Source organism: Balaenoptera borealis (assembly GCF_965194805.1).
Source record: "Balaenoptera borealis genome assembly, chromosome: 14".
Taxonomy (NCBI): domain Eukaryota; kingdom Metazoa; phylum Chordata; class Mammalia; order Artiodactyla; family Balaenopteridae; genus Balaenoptera; species Balaenoptera borealis.
Window position 1 is genome coordinate 22,723,247 of NC_138875.1, and position 17,440 is coordinate 22,740,686.

Sequence of the window (17,440 nt, forward strand, 5' to 3'; positions counted from 1 at the left end):
GCTGTGGCAATTTCTTAAAATAACAGTAGAGTTTGCCACATCAATTGACTCTTCCTTTCATGCAAGATTTCTCTGTAACATGCAATGCTGTTTACTAGCAATTTACCCACAGTAGAACTTCTTTCAAATTTGGAGTAAGTCCTCTCAAACCCCATGCTGCTTTATCAACTAAGTTTATGTCATATTCTAAATCCTTTGTCATTTCAGCAATCTTTACAGTATCACCAGGAGTAGATTCCATCTCAAGAGACCTTTTTATTTGCTCATCCGTAAGAAGCTCCTCCTCCATTACAGTTTTATCATAAGATTGCAGCAATTCAGTCACACCTTCAGGCTCCACTTCTAATTCTACCTCTCTTGCTGTTTCCACCACATCTGCAGTTACTTCCTCCACTGAAGTCTTGAACCCCTCAGAGTCATCCATGAGGGTTGGAATCAACTTCTTCCAAACTCCTGTTAATGGTATTTTGACCTCTTCCCATGAATCATGAATGTTTTTAATGGCATCTAGAACCCTTTCCAGGTTTTCAATCGACTTTGCCCAGATCCATCAGAGGAATCGCTAGCCATGGCAGCTATAGCCTTAACAAAATGTTTATTAAAAAATAAGACTTGAAAGTTGAAACTACTTGATCCATGGGCTGCAGAAAGAATGTTGTGTTAATCTCATTATACATCTCCATCAGAGCTCCTGGGTGACCAAGTGCATTGTCAATGAGCAGTAATATTTTGAAAGGAATCTGTTTTTTTTTTTCTGAGCTGTAGGTCTCAATGGTGGGCTTAAAATATTCAGTAAACCATGCTGTAAATAGATGTGCTACCATCCAAGCTTTGTTCCGTTTAAAGAGCACAGGCAGAGTAGATTTAGCATAATTCTTACGGGCCCTAGGATTTTTGGAATGGTAAATGAGCATTGCTTTCAACTTAAAGTCACTGGCTGCATTAGCCCCTAGCAAGAGAGTCAGCTTGTCCTTTGAAACTTTGAAGCCAGGCATTGACTTCTCTTTAGCTATGAAAGTCCTAGATGACATCTTCCAATATAGGGCTGTTTCATCTACATTGAAAATCTGTGTTTAATATAGCCACCCACATTAGTTACCTTACCTAGATTTTCTGGATAATCTGCTGCAGCTTCTACATCAGCACTTGCTGCTTCATCTTGCACTTTGATATTATGGAGACGGCTTCTTTCCTTAAACCTCATGGACTAACCTCTGCTAGCTTCAAACTTTTCTTCTGCAGCTTCCTCGCCTCTCTCAGCCTTCATAGAATTGAAGGGAGTTAGGGCCTTGCTCTGGATTAGGCTTTGGCTTAAGGGAATGTTGTGGCTGGTTGGATTTCCTTCAAGAACTCTTCCCTCGAATTCACAACTTGGCTAACTGGCACAAGAGGGCCAGCTTTCGGCCTGTTTCTGCTTTTGACATGCCTTCCTCACTAAACGTCATTTCTAGCTTTTGATTTAAAGTGAGAGACATGTGACTTCCTTTCACTTGAACACTTAGAGGTTATTAATTGGTCTAATTTCAAAATTGTTGTGTCTCAGGGAATAGGGAGGCCCAAGGAGTGGGAGAGATGGGAGAACAGCCCACTGGTGGAGCAGTCAGAACACACAACATTTATGAATTAAGCTTGCCATCTTATATGGGCGCGGTTCATGGCACCCCAAAACAATTACAACAGTAACATCAAGGATCACAGATCACCATAACAAAATAATGAAAAAGTTAGAAGTACTGCGAGAACTACCAAAATGTGACACACAAAGTGAGCAAATGCTATTGGAAAAATTGCACTGATAGACTTGTTCGATGCAGGGTTGCCACCAACCCTGAATTTGTAAAAATGTGCAATAAAGCAACGCGCAATAAAACAAGGTATGCCTGTATATTGTGAGCATCTTTTCCATGTCAGTATACTTCCACAGCATGATTTAGTGGTTGCAGTAATAATCTGTTTTATGGCTATTCCATACCGTAGCCATTTTCTATTAGTGGTTAAGTAACTGTAGGCAGTGGAGCATTGATGGACTAGGGAAGGACATTGAGAAATGTAATAAGGAGATTCCATTTAATAAAGATTAAGAATAGCTGTTCTCTTTAAGCTGCCATACCTTCCTATTTGAGTGTCTGAGTAATTATTCCTAGTAAGTGTCTTCAGCTGACCATGTGAAATAATTGAAAGTTATGAATGTTAAATCTTCTTGCCATTTGGGGATTTTCTATGCTGTATCCATATTAATGTTCATCTGGTTTTATAAGTATCATTTGTACAGCAGTGCAAGAAAGCTTCCATAGGGAGAAGTGGTTAGATATCTTAAACAGAAAATAGAGTTCAGTGATCAGAGATGGGGATTGGAAGGCAAAAGAGGAAGACAGCTGAAGAGAAACCACATTTCTAGGCCCTCAGGGTGTTTTTTAGAGGGCTCATGGGAAATGGCGATGTTTGTCACCTGACACCTAAATGAGTTCCTGCTGCCTTTGTGTTTAAAGTGATAAATCTTCAATCTTTGTAAGAGCGTATGCAAAAATACCTTTTTAAGTGTGAAAGTCTTAGGAAGGAGCTACAATATTCAGCTGAATACACAACAATAAAAAACTGAAAAGAATTAGCTTAGTAATAAGAAGCTTGCTCATTTAAGAAGAAAGTAAATTAACACAACATAATAAATCAACTATACTTCAATAAAATAAATTTTTAAAAAAAGAACAGTCAATGAAGGCCAAGATTATATAAATCTTTGTTTAATGCCTACCAGCAACATCTCAATGTTCACCTAAAGCCTCTAGCAGTGTCATGCATAATTTACTGCATATATTAATTTTGAACACCAAGATGGGAAAAATCAGTCCCACCAACTTAAAGGCTGTATAAAACCTCAAAATATAGAGATGACCTATGCCAGAGACAGTCAGATGGAGTTCTGTTAAAGTGGAATGTTCTTGGATAAGTCAACAATCGTTAGCCTCTATTCAAAATGAAAATTTGAGGGGTTTTTTAAAATGTGATCCTGGAACTGTAAGAATGTAATGATTATTTAAAATGAAAATAAATTATAGGTATTTCTCTATTTTAAAGCACCAAGGTTCATATCTATTCAATGACATTACAGTGGAATTTTTTACATGATCTGGTGCTGCAAATTCAAGGGAATTACCAAGGCATTTTAACAAGAGACTTGAATGGGGTAGTGGTTTCAAGTCTGCTTGAGTCATAGATGTAAAATGCTAAAGTATGGAAATTAGGCATTGTACTTTAAAGATAAATCTAAAACTAGAGAGCTCAGATTTCCACAAGGAATGCGGGAATACTTGCTAGCTTATGGATTTCACTAATGATAAATATTTGTAAGTTACCTAGATTTAAAGTCTCTGAGGTTCACTATTAGGTGACAATTTTTAAAATATTGATGTGTTAATAAGAAATAGCCAAATCTACTACTATTAAGAAATTGTTATTGGAATTCTTCGTAAAGTAAGATTTTCTGAAAGTAAGACCACAGCGAAAAACTGAAGAGATGGGCTAGTGCATTTCTTCCACATTGGTGGAGGCTACAACAAGAACTTGTTGGACATTTTAAGAATTGTATATGTGTAAAAGTAATCGCATGGGTTTCTCTTAAAGCTACTTTCTTAAAACAGTCTGTGCTACCTCAGTTAAGGACTTTTTTTTTCCCCTCTATCGATAAGAACCAAGAATGGACCGTGAATTGGTTCTCGGTTGTATTTGGATTAAATAGCAACTTTCCTTTGTTATTCTGTACATTGCTGAATTTGAACTTCTTGGAAACTGCACATTTATTCTCACCCAATGATATTGTCGAGGCTGTTTCTTTTTAATTCTGGTACTTCCAGTTATCTAGAGGCTGGACATATCTTCCTAAGTTTGTCTTTTCATTGCACAGATGAAGGTTCTCAGAATTCATATTCCGAGAGCCACCATCTCATTGGAAGTTAAAAGAGCAAACTCCAAACATGTCTAATTTTCCTGGCCTGTTGCCAGTGGCTTTTCTTGAGCAACGTGAAAACCACTGAGATCTTATTCTCATGTGCTTGAGGTGAGGACTCTTGCCTCAGGATCATATTTTATGTTTTTTCTTCTCAAGCAAGTGATGCCTAGTACTTTTTGGAAAATAAACCCTCATATCAAAGATTCTATTTGTGGTCAAGGATTACAGAAATGGTTCCTTTACTTTTACCTTCTTTACTAGTAGACAAGTCTTTCTAAATGTTCTATTCCATTTCCTCAACCTTTTCAGTAGCCTCCCTTCAACTCTCGCCCCGATCTTTTTTAACTTTCCCCAGGAATAGCAGCATTCTCTGTGATCCCTTCCACCGTACCACCATTTGGGCACCTGTAGGTAAACCCTTCCAGGTAAAACATGGACTCAGTTGGACTCCAAGTCTCTCTCTGAGGTCTTTAAATCCGCTTAAAGCACTGAAGGGAATTGGGTGCCACCTTTTAGAGCACATCTGATTTTCAGTCATTTCCCATGCTTTCCTGGTCATTTGGAAACTGCTCCCGGGCTAGGCCGACAAAAGCTTATTTTCTAGCTTTGGACTCTATTTCAGTTCAAGTTCCCTTATTTTCTGGTTTCAGTAAAGGGCATCTAATGCCATGCTTTGCAGATTATGTTCTTTGAATATCATTTTCCTTATCTGTAAATGGAAATGATTACCTACATGAAATCCAAGTAAGAAACTGAGACCTAGAGCTACTGTGAAATAATTTGCCCTCCTTGGCAGCCTCCCTCTTGTTCTGGCTCTTTGTAAAACCCAGCATGACCCTGAAAGAAAATGTTGAGGTGCTGCTGAGAGCAACGTGAAGTAAAAGCAAAAAGCCTTCGGATTTTAGAGCTCTACCTTTAGTTGGGTGACCCAGTTTGTACGAAGTGAACTCAGGTAAGTAATCTTATTTAATCTTTACCACAGCCCTACGGGTGTAGGGACTATTACCTCCATTTTGCAGAGAAAAAAAAAAAAAAAAAAAAAGCTGAGGCTTAAGAGTCCAAGTAGCTGGCTTAAGGTAAAGATAAAAATCCCCAAATGTAAAGCATTTTCAGGAAGATTTCGTGCAAAATGTTTCATGAGTTGCTTACAACTGTGGTGTGAGCATTTTTCATTTAACACAGTGGTCCTCTAATTACTGGGCATGCCAATCAAAAGATTTCAGCAGCATTTCCTAATATAATACAGTTCATTTTTATTCTCGAACTGTCATGCCCATGAAGGACTTGGGCTAGATTAAGGTACCATGTCTTCTTTCAAAATTGATTTGTGGACTCAAATTGGGCACTAAAGTGCTCTGACCAGCAAACGGAACGTCAAAATCGGCTGAAACTGTGGTTGAACCAGGAGTTTTACTTAGGTTTTTAATTTCTTCTTTGAGACCAAAGCATGAGCAGATATTGGCCCAGCCAGATTACTGTTGACTTTTTGAGGAATTAGTCTTTCCAGAATCATGGAAACTTGCCTTTACTTGTAGTCTCTTAGTATGTAATTTGCTTTATCCTAGAAAGAAAATAAAAAATGGGAGACAGGCCTCATCTATTTTATTACTGTGTGATGCCCTTTCTTTTTCCTGGACCACATTTCGGCCCCCAGATGCTTTCCCGTTCTGACCCTCTAATTTCTATTGATTTTTCGCATCTTACCAAAAAAACTATTTAAATCAGTCCACTGACCTGATGAGTCTTAACTCTGAATCCAGTTTCTGTAACTTAACCCTGTGAGTGATAACTGCTAAAGGTATCCTAATTGAGAAGAGGGTTCCTCTTCCAGGGATGTGTGCAGGAAATTTCATTTGCTGCCAGATCCCAGACCTGGGGATCCCATTTGCTTCCCCACCTCCCCTCGTCTGAGTGGGTGAACCTTAGCTTCTCCCTTTACATCAGTGACTTTCAACCTCAGCACTGTTGACATTTGGGGCTGAATAACCGGGGAGGGGGGCACTGTCCTGTGCATTGTTTAGCAGCATCTCTGCCCTCCACCTACCAGACATCAGTTGTACACACATACACACACACACACACACACAAACACACAGTTGTGACAATCCAAAATGCCTTGACACATTGCCAATTGTACCCTGGGGGGCAAAATTGCCCCTGATTGAGAACCACTGCTTTTTTTTTTTTTATATAACTTTTTTTTTTATTCAAACAGAAAGTCACAAAAGTTATAATCATCCTCATCAGTTCACTCAGTCCCATGTAATTAATTTGTTTTTCATCTTGATCTTTTGTTAGCACTTTTATGAATTCATCAGTTTTCCATTAGAGTTCTGAAAATGCTTATTCATTCAGTTCAGCAGTATAGTCAGTTACCAGAAACCTGTACTTGTCAGTCTTTTCCATGAATTCCTTGAAGATGAAACCCTTTTATGGGAACATTTTTGCAAAAGCATCAGAGTACACCCAGAACTGTCTGTAAATGACAAAAGACTTAAAAAATGACCACGGTTAAAGATTTGATGAAAGTTCATAATAATGCAATTGACAAGGAAATTTAGTTCTTTCTGAGATATACATTTTAAAGTAATAACTAGAATTATGACTTATAACATTATACCAGAACATATAAGATTTTTAGGAATTTCATATAATGTCTGAAACATTTATATTAACATATTTCCATACAAATAACCCAAAGAAAGTTAAGTGTTAGTTTTTTGGAGAACCGCTGCTTTTTAAAAAATATTTTAATTTTACTGTAGTATAGTTGATTTACAATGTGTTAGTTTCACGTGTACAACAAAGTGAGAACCTCCGCTTTAGAAGAACATTTGAGTTTATTAGATAAACATTCGACCAAGCCCTCGCTTAGCCAGTCAACTTGAGCAAGTTGGACATACTAGACATTCTATGGGCAAGTGACAGAAAAACACTTTTAAATGGCTAAAATAACCGTCTATGAGTACTTGAGTTAAGCATGCTACTAAATGTTTTACCTACAGTCGCATTTAATACTTAAACTCTGTGGGGGAAGTAGCACCCCGTCTTACAGGTAAGAAGACCACCTCGGATGAATGAACTTGCCAAGGTCACACAGTGAGGGGCAGAACTGGCATTCAGCCCAGGTTGGTGGGATTCTGACACCTACATTCTTCACCCCTGCTCTGTACTGATTCCTTGCCCTCCGGTAGCTCACATTCTAACTTGAGATGCCACAGTCAGTATTCCTGGGCCTCAGGCCCCCTTCTTGAGAAGCTGTCTCTCACACTTGCCAGGTCCTCTAGAGGTCTCTCTGCTGCCAGGCCCCAGACCGCTCTTCTCCAAGGACAGGCTTTATACCTATCCAGGCCCTCCCTCTACTGCACCTGCCACCAAGGACACACTGTCCATAAACCTGGCAGCTCCATCAAGTTGCCTCAGAATCTATCTGGTGAAAGATACTACGTTGTTTGTGGAACAAACAATGAAGAACTAAGCTGCCTAAGAATCCATGTTCCGGGTGCCAAGAATCTATCTGAAAACTTAGGACATCTGCAGCCCTCTGGGAAGCCTCATTTTTCTGTGATTTTCCCATCTGACCCTGGTTCCATGAAGGAAGCATCACTTGCAGGCCTCAGGAGGGGTTGGGGGATGCTGTCTTACCTTTACAGGGCTTTGAGAGACATCCTTAGATTCATTTGCTCCCCATTATCAAAAGATGGAAAAAGCCACCTAAGTGTGAGATCTTGTTCCGCTTTGGCAGATCTGTACCTGCCTCTTGGGTGCGCTGTGCAGTGCCGAGGTCATCTGGAGCGAACCCCGAGACATCCTCACGCTCTACGGCATGATAGTAACACTGGTTTGATCCAGCAAAGCTCCCCAGTAGATTTGTCACTGTATCACTTAGATCTTGAAGAAATCACTAGCTCATCTACGAAGAGACCAGAAACCATCGATGAGGGAGTGCCTTCCAGACCTTTCCACCTAAGAGCGAACACCCTTGAGCTGGCGCTGCTAATTCTACCTGAACATGAGAGTCGCCTGGGAGCCTTTTTAGATGCGCTGGTGCTGGACCTCACCCTTGAGGTCCCGATTCAGCTGGTGAGGATGGGCCAGGCGAGGCTGTGTGGAGGAGGTGAGGATGAGGGCATTACACTCCCCCAAGCTGGCCTTGTTAAGCCGCAAGCCCGAAATTTCTTTGAAGCCTTGTGGTTAATCTATTTATTTGTTTATTTGGCTGCACCGGGTCTTAGTTGCGGCATGCGGGATCTAGTTCCCTGACCAGGGATCAAACCCAGGCCCCCTGCACTGGGAGTGCGGAGTCTTACCCACTGGACCCCCAGGGAAGTCCCTTTGTGTTTACTCTTGATCCATGAACAATTTGCATTTTCCAAACATCCATATATGATATTAAAATACCTTAAATTACTAAACTTCCCCCATACACTTCCAAGAGTAAAATCAATGAGCCTGGAAGCTATTTATCACATATCACATACTTTCATTTGAGGCAGGTGGGATCCAGGTCTTGGAGACCCCTTCACACTCTGTCTGCGAAGCTGTGTCATGAGAGAAATTTACAGCTGTTGGCCACCTTCCTTGGGCTTCTGGGAACCCCTTTCTCATTTGAAAGTGCCTGGACTTCCCCACGGCTAGGTTCTTGAGGGCTTCATAGGCTGCACAGGTAAAAGAGGAACAAGAAGTTCTGCCTGAGTAACAAACTTCATATTTTGACCAGGAAAGACGACACAAATGGGGGAAACCTTGACAGTGCGGCCGGGGATGCTGAGGCCCGAGCCAGGGAGAGAGGCCTCCTGCTCTCAGAGTCCGCACCCCCGGGGGCTTCTGATGCCTCACTTAAATGCCTCACTTTCTTTCCAATAATATAAGAACGAGTTCCTTATATTTTTAACTTTGACCCTTCTGCCAGTCCCAGAGGCAGGGCGGTGCCCCGTTTTGCAGAGGAGGGGGAAATGGGACTCAGCGAGGCTTCCAGAACTGGAAACCAGGAGGCTCTGGGGCGAGGGCAACGCTCGGGGAAGCTGAGCCCAGGCTGCCCATTTGGTTGGAACAACCTCCCACGGTGCCGACCTGGAGCCTTCCTTCCCTCAGGACGTTTGCGGCATCTAAAGCTGGCTGGATTCACAGCCAGCTTTAATTATGGTAAAACAGAGTCCCTGGGTGGGAAATATTTTATTCATAAAAAGTACCTCTCTATTCCACGGCGTCCATAGCAAGCAGACTCTCCTGGACATCTGTGCGTCCATTACTCCATGTCACCAAGCACGTGCGGGCCCTGCAGGGAGAGCTGGGTCACACACGGCGTCCTGTCGCCTGCAGGGCCCCCTTGGCAGGTACGAGCAGCGTGGGGCCTCTCTCAGGGTGGACTCCATCCTACACCACTGCCCTCCCACCATCCCCAGAGACACCCTGTGTTTTCACATCCTGGAGGCCTTACAAGGGCCTGGAGGGGACCCCCATCCTGCCTAGGATGCGGCAGGACGGGCCTGAGGACGGCCCTGTTCAGGGTTGGAGTGGGATCCATGTGCCATTTCACAAAAGGGGGAGGTGACGAGGAGAGAAAAAACTGTATACTTTCTGAGACTCACCAGGCAGAGACGTCAGAGAAAAAGATGACCTTTGGCCCCGCAGTCCAGATACTTGACTGGAGGGTCAAATAAAGAGAGCAGTTAGGTTCCATCAGGTTTCTGGCCCGGGCTGGGGCTTCTGGTGAGGGCAGGGGGATGACCGGTCTCACCTGCAGCCCATTCTGCCTGGGCCCATCGGACCTGTCCAGGCAGAGGGATGAGGCTTGCGAGGGTGGCAGCTGAAAACCCTGGGCCGGGATGAACCCTCCGGAAAAGCGCTTCCACTCCCTTCCCTTGCCCACGCCCCTCCCACTAGCATGTGTCAGCTGGACCCAGCTACTGGCCTGGGGAAAAAAGACAGAAAACAGGTTCTGTCCTGCTAGCCAGGTCTTCCCCTCCCACTCAGATCTCCCCTAGAGTTTAGGAAACAGGACTTCAGTGCATTCTTCTAATGCTGACTAAATTCCTTCCTCTGGGCAGCTTTGTGTGCCCTTGGCACAGACAAGAAAAAGAGTAGGAAGGGTTTAAAATAGCACACAACTGGCCAACTTGCACTGCCAACATAGGCTAGCTATTACAAACCAAAAAATCCAGGTGGTGCAATTTGTTGCAACTGTCTTTGGCGTGGACTCGGGTGTGGTGCGCATTTTTAAGAGCACACATGTTGCCTGGGTGGAATGGAAATAAACCAGGTGCAAATTCTGCTGCAGGCTCTGGGACCACTGCAGGGTGCGGTTGCAGTTCAGACTGCAACGCGCTTTGATGTCCAAGTAAAATGTGGTTGTCATCCATTCCTGGCCTCAGGCCCCCTCAGGTGACGTGTAGTCATCGGGTGCCGTTGGAATCAGCTGTTTCTAGGAACTGGAAACTAAGACGGCCATAAAAGGAAGCCACTTCCTGGGGCTGTTCTTCAAGGCATGTTGGACAGACTCTGGAGATGGCTGTCACAGGCCAGTCTCCTGACTGCAAATAAACACTTTACTGGAGACCCACGTCCCTCATGCATAGTCTCTCCTGAGACTTTCGAGAGGGCCAATGTCATGAATACACAGCACTTATTTACAAAGGACGTTTTTAATCACTTAATTAGTTACTATGTCTGTTATAACAAGAGAACAGTGAGCCATCTTGGATGAGGGTGCTGGACCATCCACTAGATTCACTCAGTAGCAAGTGAGTAACGCAGATCTGTGCCCCTACGAAATGGAAGATACACCCGTCAAGGACCTTCTGGGAATGGCTAAAATGCCAGTTGTACAAATGCCAAGGATCTATAATAGTCTTGTCCTTAAACCAAGGGTCGTGATTTGGGATGAGAACAGGGTCGCTACACCTGCAGACACCTTCTTTTCCCTTGCCTTGGAAGGAAGAAATGTACCTTCTCGGGAGGCACTGGAATCGGCCGATCTTTGTGTTGGAGTGATGCTTTGGGTCTCAAAACACTTCACAGCTGTTACCTTCCTGTTTGAGGTCAAGAGGGCAGATCTTGGATGGATGAGAAAAGCACCAGGACGTGAAAAGCCTTTTTGCTCAAAATCACATAATTATTAGTTAGTTGAAGTTGGGATTAGAAACTCCAGTCTTCTATTCAACATCCTGCTCTGCCTCTGCCTCTTTGTTACCTGGCTCTATTCCACGCCCCACCCCCACTTGACACCCTCCCCTGGATAGTTCAGTCAAAGGAAGCCACCTGTCATAGATAGATGCCTAAATTCCACCATTAGAGCTTCATCTCTTTTGCTTAAGACATGAGTGTGAATTAAAGTGCAAATGCTCCCGGAAGGAAAGTTTCTCAGAGATCATCAAATTCTTTCTGTAAAGGGCCAGATAATAAATATTTTAGGTTTTGCAGGCCACACAGTCTCGGTCACAACTACTCAACTCTGCCACGGTAGCATGGAAAGCAGCCGTAGACTACATAACAAATGAACAAATTACTACTTATGGACACTGACATTTGAATTTCATATTATCACATATCACAGAATATTATTCTTCTTTTGAGAAGCATTTTCACCATTCTTAGCTCATAAGCATACAAAAGTAGAGCCAGACCCTTGCTCTAAGGTGTCCCCGGTCAGGGCTGTGCTTTGTGGGTCAAGGCTCTGCAGAAAGGAGGAGCGGGGGCGGAAAGAGTGAGCAGGAGACCACCTAGTGCCCCAGGCAGTGAGTGGGGAATGCAGACAGGTCGCTGCTGTCTGCAGTCTGGCCATTGCAGTCTCGGCACTGTCCCCTGGGCCCGTCTAGAAGGGTGCAGCTGCCCACCGGGCTGTCGGAGCAACCTCTGCATCTGGATCACCGCTGGAGCCATTGGGACCTCACGAGAGCTGTGGCTTTAATGCCGGTGTTTGCTGGCCAGCTGAGGGGGAAGTGACTGTTCCCCTTTCTGGCGCACAGCTACACCGATATTCAAATTTTTCTTCTCCCCACATCCATCTGTAGGCTCCATGCCCCACCATGAGGAGGCTGAAAGGTCAGATTGCTCCATGATACTGTTACCTTTGAGGGCTTTTGTTATTGCTTTGTTGTTCTTTAAATATAAAAGCCCAACGGAGGAGGAGATCGCTGCTATGGGCTGACACTTTGATCTGCCACGTGGTAGACATGGGGTATATGATGCTGTCATCCTGAAAGCGTTTCCTCTTACAATCTCATTTGGTTCTCCTGAGTGGAGTGAATAAGGAGATATAATTATCACCATTTTACAGATGGAAAAACTGAGGCTCAGAGCACTAAACTGACTTTCCCCAGGCAGAGCCGGGGAGCAGGGGTTGCATCCAGGTCTGAGTCCAAAACCCTGACTAGGTTTCCAGGATGACTCCAGGAGGGATGTGTGCAGACCAGCAGCCTCTCACCCCCACCCAGAGCAAGGAAGAGACTGGACCAGCCCCTCCAGCCTCGGCCTCCCTCTGTCTCACTTGGGCCCTTATTAGGCCTGGCAACCCCTCTGTGGTTCTTCTGCTCTTTGCCTGGGGGTGGAAATAGGCTTCCATCTACCTACAGTGCCCACTATGTGCCCCGTCCTCACCCCACCCAGCAGTGCAGTCTCCATGGAGACCCATGGGAGCCCCAAGGCCCTTCTGCATGAATAGCCCTTCCAGAGAAGCTTTTATCACCATTTCTTCTTATATGTTTATTAGTTTATTGTCCAACATGCAATCGGCACTCGATATCTATGTGTGCATGGATGAGTGAATGAGTTAATGCCTCTTACCTTCAGATGCCTCCAGGAACACCAGGATAGGATTCTCCGTGATTACCTCTCAGTGGAATGACCCACAGGGGTTTTCTGGAATTTAGTCAAATTGGATCAGCACATAATAAGGATACAAGGGAGCAGCCAAAATTTCCGGCACTTCACACACATTCGCTTCATCCTCGTGACCATCTGCACTGAGCACCCTCATCACCCCATTTCACAGATCAAGGAACTGAGGCTCAGTGCAGGGCCCGAGGATCTGGACCCAGGTCCCCCTGGCTGTCTCCACACCGGTCCTTTCTGGGCACCAAGTTGTAGGTAAAGGAGGCTCCTTAATTCACCCTAAACCTCGGGCCCCTCGAGGAAGAGGGCTAGAGAAGGAAGGAGCCCGGGGCTCCCATTTCCCCCGGCAGGGCAGCAGCAGCCCAGGTGCACTGGGGGCTGGGAAGGAGCCCAGGGCAGCCTGTTCCCTTCTCCCTGTAGGCTGCGTGCTTGGGGCTGGAATCTTAATACTTTTCACTGGCAGCCAATGTAGGCAGGTGCAGAAAAGCGATAGTACAGTGGACCTTCCCTCAGAAGCACACGGCCCGTATGTACGTGGATGTGATTGGGGTCCACTATGAGACACTGACTCTTTATGGCCCAGCCTGTGCTAGAAATCCTGCCATTGAAACTGCATCCCTTGATGTGTTACTGCTTCCGGATTTCAAGCATCCCCTAGAAAAATAGGTGTGGAAAAAAAAAAAGCTGGATGTGACTATGTGTGGGAGGGAGCCTCGGGGCAGAGGGAGCCGGGAAGGCTCATGCTGTGCCAGCCTTGCCAGCAGATGTGGGTGCGGGATTCAGCCTCCAGCCCCTTCCCTTAATGCTGAGGGTGTGGAGGGCACAGAGGAGCAGCGTGCGGCCCGCCCCCCCAGGGCTCCCAGCTCCCTTCTCGCATCTCCCCTGCACTGGCCACAGCTTCCTCCACCCTCCCCCTCCCAGCACCCTCCTAGCCGCTCAGCTCCTGCCACGGCCCCCCTTCCTTCGCAGGTCAGCTCAGGCCCTCCGCCCTCACGGACCCACCGCTTCACTGACCCGGCAACAAGAGCCTTCACCCAGCAAGACATACCCTTCTTAGAAGGCAGCAAGAGCAGGAGAAATCGTACGACTTTTTTGGTCCTGTTGCACCTATATTATCTTCTGGAAGATTTGAGGTCAAAAGCTAGTGTGTGGCCACGCAGGCGATCCATCAGATCTCTCAGCCACCAGAGCCTGAGCTACCCAGTCCCGTGTCCTCAGGGCAAGGCCAGGAGACGGGCTACAGGGCCCTGCTCCCCGCTCCCTGCCGCAGGCAGCCAGGCCCTCCTGAGTGCTGTTTCCAGATCCTCCCTTTCTAGAGGTGGTTGCGAAACCTCAGGCGAAGGAATCCACCTCTGAGGGTGACGACGTCAGGGCAGCGTGGCAGGCTGGGGGCGTCACTGGCGTTCAGGGGGACACTTGTCTTCACTGCGAGGAAGGTGACATGGCAGAGGTGGGTCTCCCTCACCTTCAGAGTGCGTTCCCTCAGGCTGTGGTCATTTTTACAGCCCAGAGTCTCCCCAGACCAGCAGCATCGCCTGGGAACCTGCAAATTCTCACATCCCATCCCAGACCTCCTGAACCAGACCCCCTGGGCTGGACCCAGCGACCTGTGTCTTTACAAGCCACCCGTGATTCTGAGGCTCGTGAAGTCTGAGGTCAGCCATCCTCAAGCTTCTGTGTGACCCACTCTTCACACTTCCACACAAAAAAGCTGTTCACACTTCCACACAAGTTCTGATGATCTTGTTTTATCTAGGTACTATTATCATATTATGTACAAATAATCATAATATTATCATATTATGTACCAAGTAAAGCATCCAAAAAAGAAGATTCTGAAGGACAAGATAAAGATGAAATTAAGAATGTTTTTTAAGGTCTTGTTATTCTCTCATGGCACAGTATCCACTGGAGGCAACACTCACCATGAATGATTAAGGATGTAAAGTCGTGTAGTGTTCTGGACAATTTCAATTCTGACCAACGCTTTGGCAGATCTGCTTAAAGCACGTGGCTGACAGCGAGCTGCTACCAGGGCTCGGGGAAGGGCCGGCTGTGCCACCTGGGGCCGCTCACCGTGACTTCCATGTTAGTGTCGGCTCCGGCCCAAGGTTCCTTTCAACGATGTTTTAAAGCCACTTGCCCTTCCCGCGAGAGTTCGTTTACTCTCAGTAACAGAATCGCTCAGTTCCCCTCAGTGGGCACATGTAAATTACAATGTGCTAAGATACCCCCTCCCCCCTCCACAATCCTCCCCCCTCCCCCAGGGGCCCCTTCCCACCCCCCGACGCCCCCATCCCCGGGACAATCCAGGAGGCCAGAGTCCGTCGGCACTCAGCCTTAATAATGTTGCACAGCTTTCTCTTTCATTTTTGAAGTAAACCATTAATCTAGATAGATGGACTATTGTTTTCTCTTCTCAAACCCATGGATCAGCTTCCACAGCCTCTGGGGGTGCGCGTACCCCGCTTTGGAGACCCCACACTGAACACAGCGCCCCTCCACTTCCCCTAAAAGCCCCTAAAGAGGCGTCATCGGTCAAGAGGGCCTGCCAGGAGCTGCCCAGGCCACCAAGGGAAGGTCGGGGCAGGGTGGCCTCAGGGTCACATGTCCCCTTCCCTCCGCGACCAGCTCCCTGTTACCACCCTAGACCCAGGAGTCTCCCCCGGGGCCAGCCCGGCAGGACCCGCTGCTGGACAGCACCAGCCTGGGCAGCCACAGCCTTCCCGGGGCACGGGCCCAGCTGGCAGCCCAAAGCAGGGGAGATACGAGGGAGGGGGGTGCCGCCTCCCCCTGGCCTCACTGTGGCGCTTCTGAAATCTCGCTTCCTGTCACCATTCGGAGGCAGGTGTTTCTGTGTTTAGATCCGTCTCCAGTTGCTATTCCAGTCGTGTGAATGGCTAGTTTTTTCCTCTGGGGGGGGGGGGGACAAAGTTAGCAGCCAGGCCCCCACCTCCAGCCCTGGCAGGGTCAGTTGTGCGGCAAAGGCCCCTCCCAGAGACCTGGGGACACTCCAGGGACAGCTGGGGACCCAGTGGAGCAGGAACCCATCTCAGGGCAGTTAAAGAGCCATTTGTGTTTTGGTTGAATTGCAGATGCGCAGCAGGCCTGGCTCTACTCAGGCGAAACAAAAACAAGCCAGGCCCTGCGCCTTAGGGGGAACCCGGGCCCACAGGGCGTGAGAGTAGCTGGAGACAATAGTGAGAGAGCTTCTCACACGACAACCAGAACCTCAAACCCAGGAATTTTAAAACTGGGGTCTGCAAACACCCCGAGAAGCACCTGCCCCATTCAGGAGGTCTGTGACCCCCCCCACCATGAGAATTTTAACTTCCATTTGAATGAAAATCTTAAAAATTAATGTAAACATGTTCTATATCACATGAAAGATCATCTCATAGCTAAGTGTTTATGGAGATTTCAGAGCCAAATAGTATTTGTAAAAAGAATGGAGGAGAAGCTTTCATTCATGAACATCACGGTGTCCTATACAAGGGAAAGGTGTGCAGTTTCTCCAGTCGGGGTAAGACAGGGAGGAACCTGGTCATCACACCACTGGGGTGGTGTCACCAAGCACAACATTCAGTGTTTGGGTTCAGAAAAGTACCATGAGGTCCCATTAAAGTAAGTGAGCTAAGTGGAGTTTCAGCGACATCATAGGGATTTTCTGTATTTCAATTGTACACTGGCTCGGGTTTTAGAGCCATGTAAGAGCTATTAAGGATACAGAGTTTAAATAATTTTGTGTCCAGACTTATTTAAGTAATATTATAAGTAAAATCATTTAAATCAGCCCTGGGGAGCATAAGACTTTTGGTTTCCTTTGTTTAAAAGAGGTTTTTACATGACTCAGATTTAAAAATCACCACTTTGGTGTTTGAATTAGATATCCAGAATTACCTTGAATGAGGGTTTATGCTGGGAGAATTACAGAACAGCCTCTTAGGGTTTAGGACCAACCAAGAGCACCAGCCTGTGGGAGGTATGTTATCACTTGTATGTTTCCTGGGAGCCGAGTTTAAGCAGGGGCTGTTTATTACCAGCGTCATTACTCAGGCCTGAAATCTTAGTTTCTAGTGCTTTGTGGTCAATGAGTAAAAAGTGAATTTCATGTATGTGTCGCTGCCTAATGAAGCACATGAGATGCGATTTGAACACTCATGCTCTCCCGAGAGCAGCTGCAGGCAGGTGAGGTCACCGCCTGGGGGTGAAGTCGGTGCCTCGCCTCCTCCCTAGGGACTGAAGCTTCAAGGGCTCACCCGCCTCCCCCGCCCACTGCTGGGTTGAGGGTCACTGGGTCATGGTCAGGGGGGCAAGGGCCACAGCTTTGTTCAGGTCATTCTCAGGCTTCCCAAGAGCCCCAGCGTCCACAAGAGCAAAACAAGAAATGCAGCGGTGCATGTGGGTGTAGAGTCCAAAACAGTAGTTTGTGAACGAGCCCACGAGGCAGCTAAGTGTCATTGCCCCTGCGGTGTGAGGACCCCGGGAGCAAGTCCAGCCAACGGTCCTGCTGGTGCTCCCTGTATAGCCAGGAACTCAGGTGCCCTGTCCCCTGGGGACAGAAACCCCAGAAATCTGGGCTCTTGGCCTCTGAGCTGGGAACCTGCTAGAATCTCCTCACTGGGAAGGGGCTGGTTGGTAGAGGAGGATGAAATAAGCCTG

At 46.4% G+C, this 17,440-nt stretch overlaps 1 long non-coding RNA gene across 4 annotated transcripts; it reads right to left on the reverse strand.

Moving 5' to 3' along the window:
* Window positions 1-351: 351 nt before the first annotated feature.
* Window positions 352-14,995, reverse strand: LOC309611251. Of its 4 annotated transcripts, none has more exons than XR_014234418.1 (4): window positions 12,731-14,995; window positions 9,538-12,180; window positions 9,139-9,224; window positions 352-8,604 (listed from the first exon to the last, which is right to left on the reverse strand). It is a non-coding gene; the product is annotated as an uncharacterized lncRNA (long non-coding RNA). The 4 variants fall into 4 exon arrangements; XR_014234419.1 differs by having other exon boundaries at window positions 9,538-10,977; window positions 12,016-14,995; XR_014234420.1 differs by having other exon boundaries at window positions 352-7,859; window positions 8,428-8,604; window positions 9,538-14,995.
* Window positions 14,996-17,440: the final 2,445 nt, after the last annotated feature.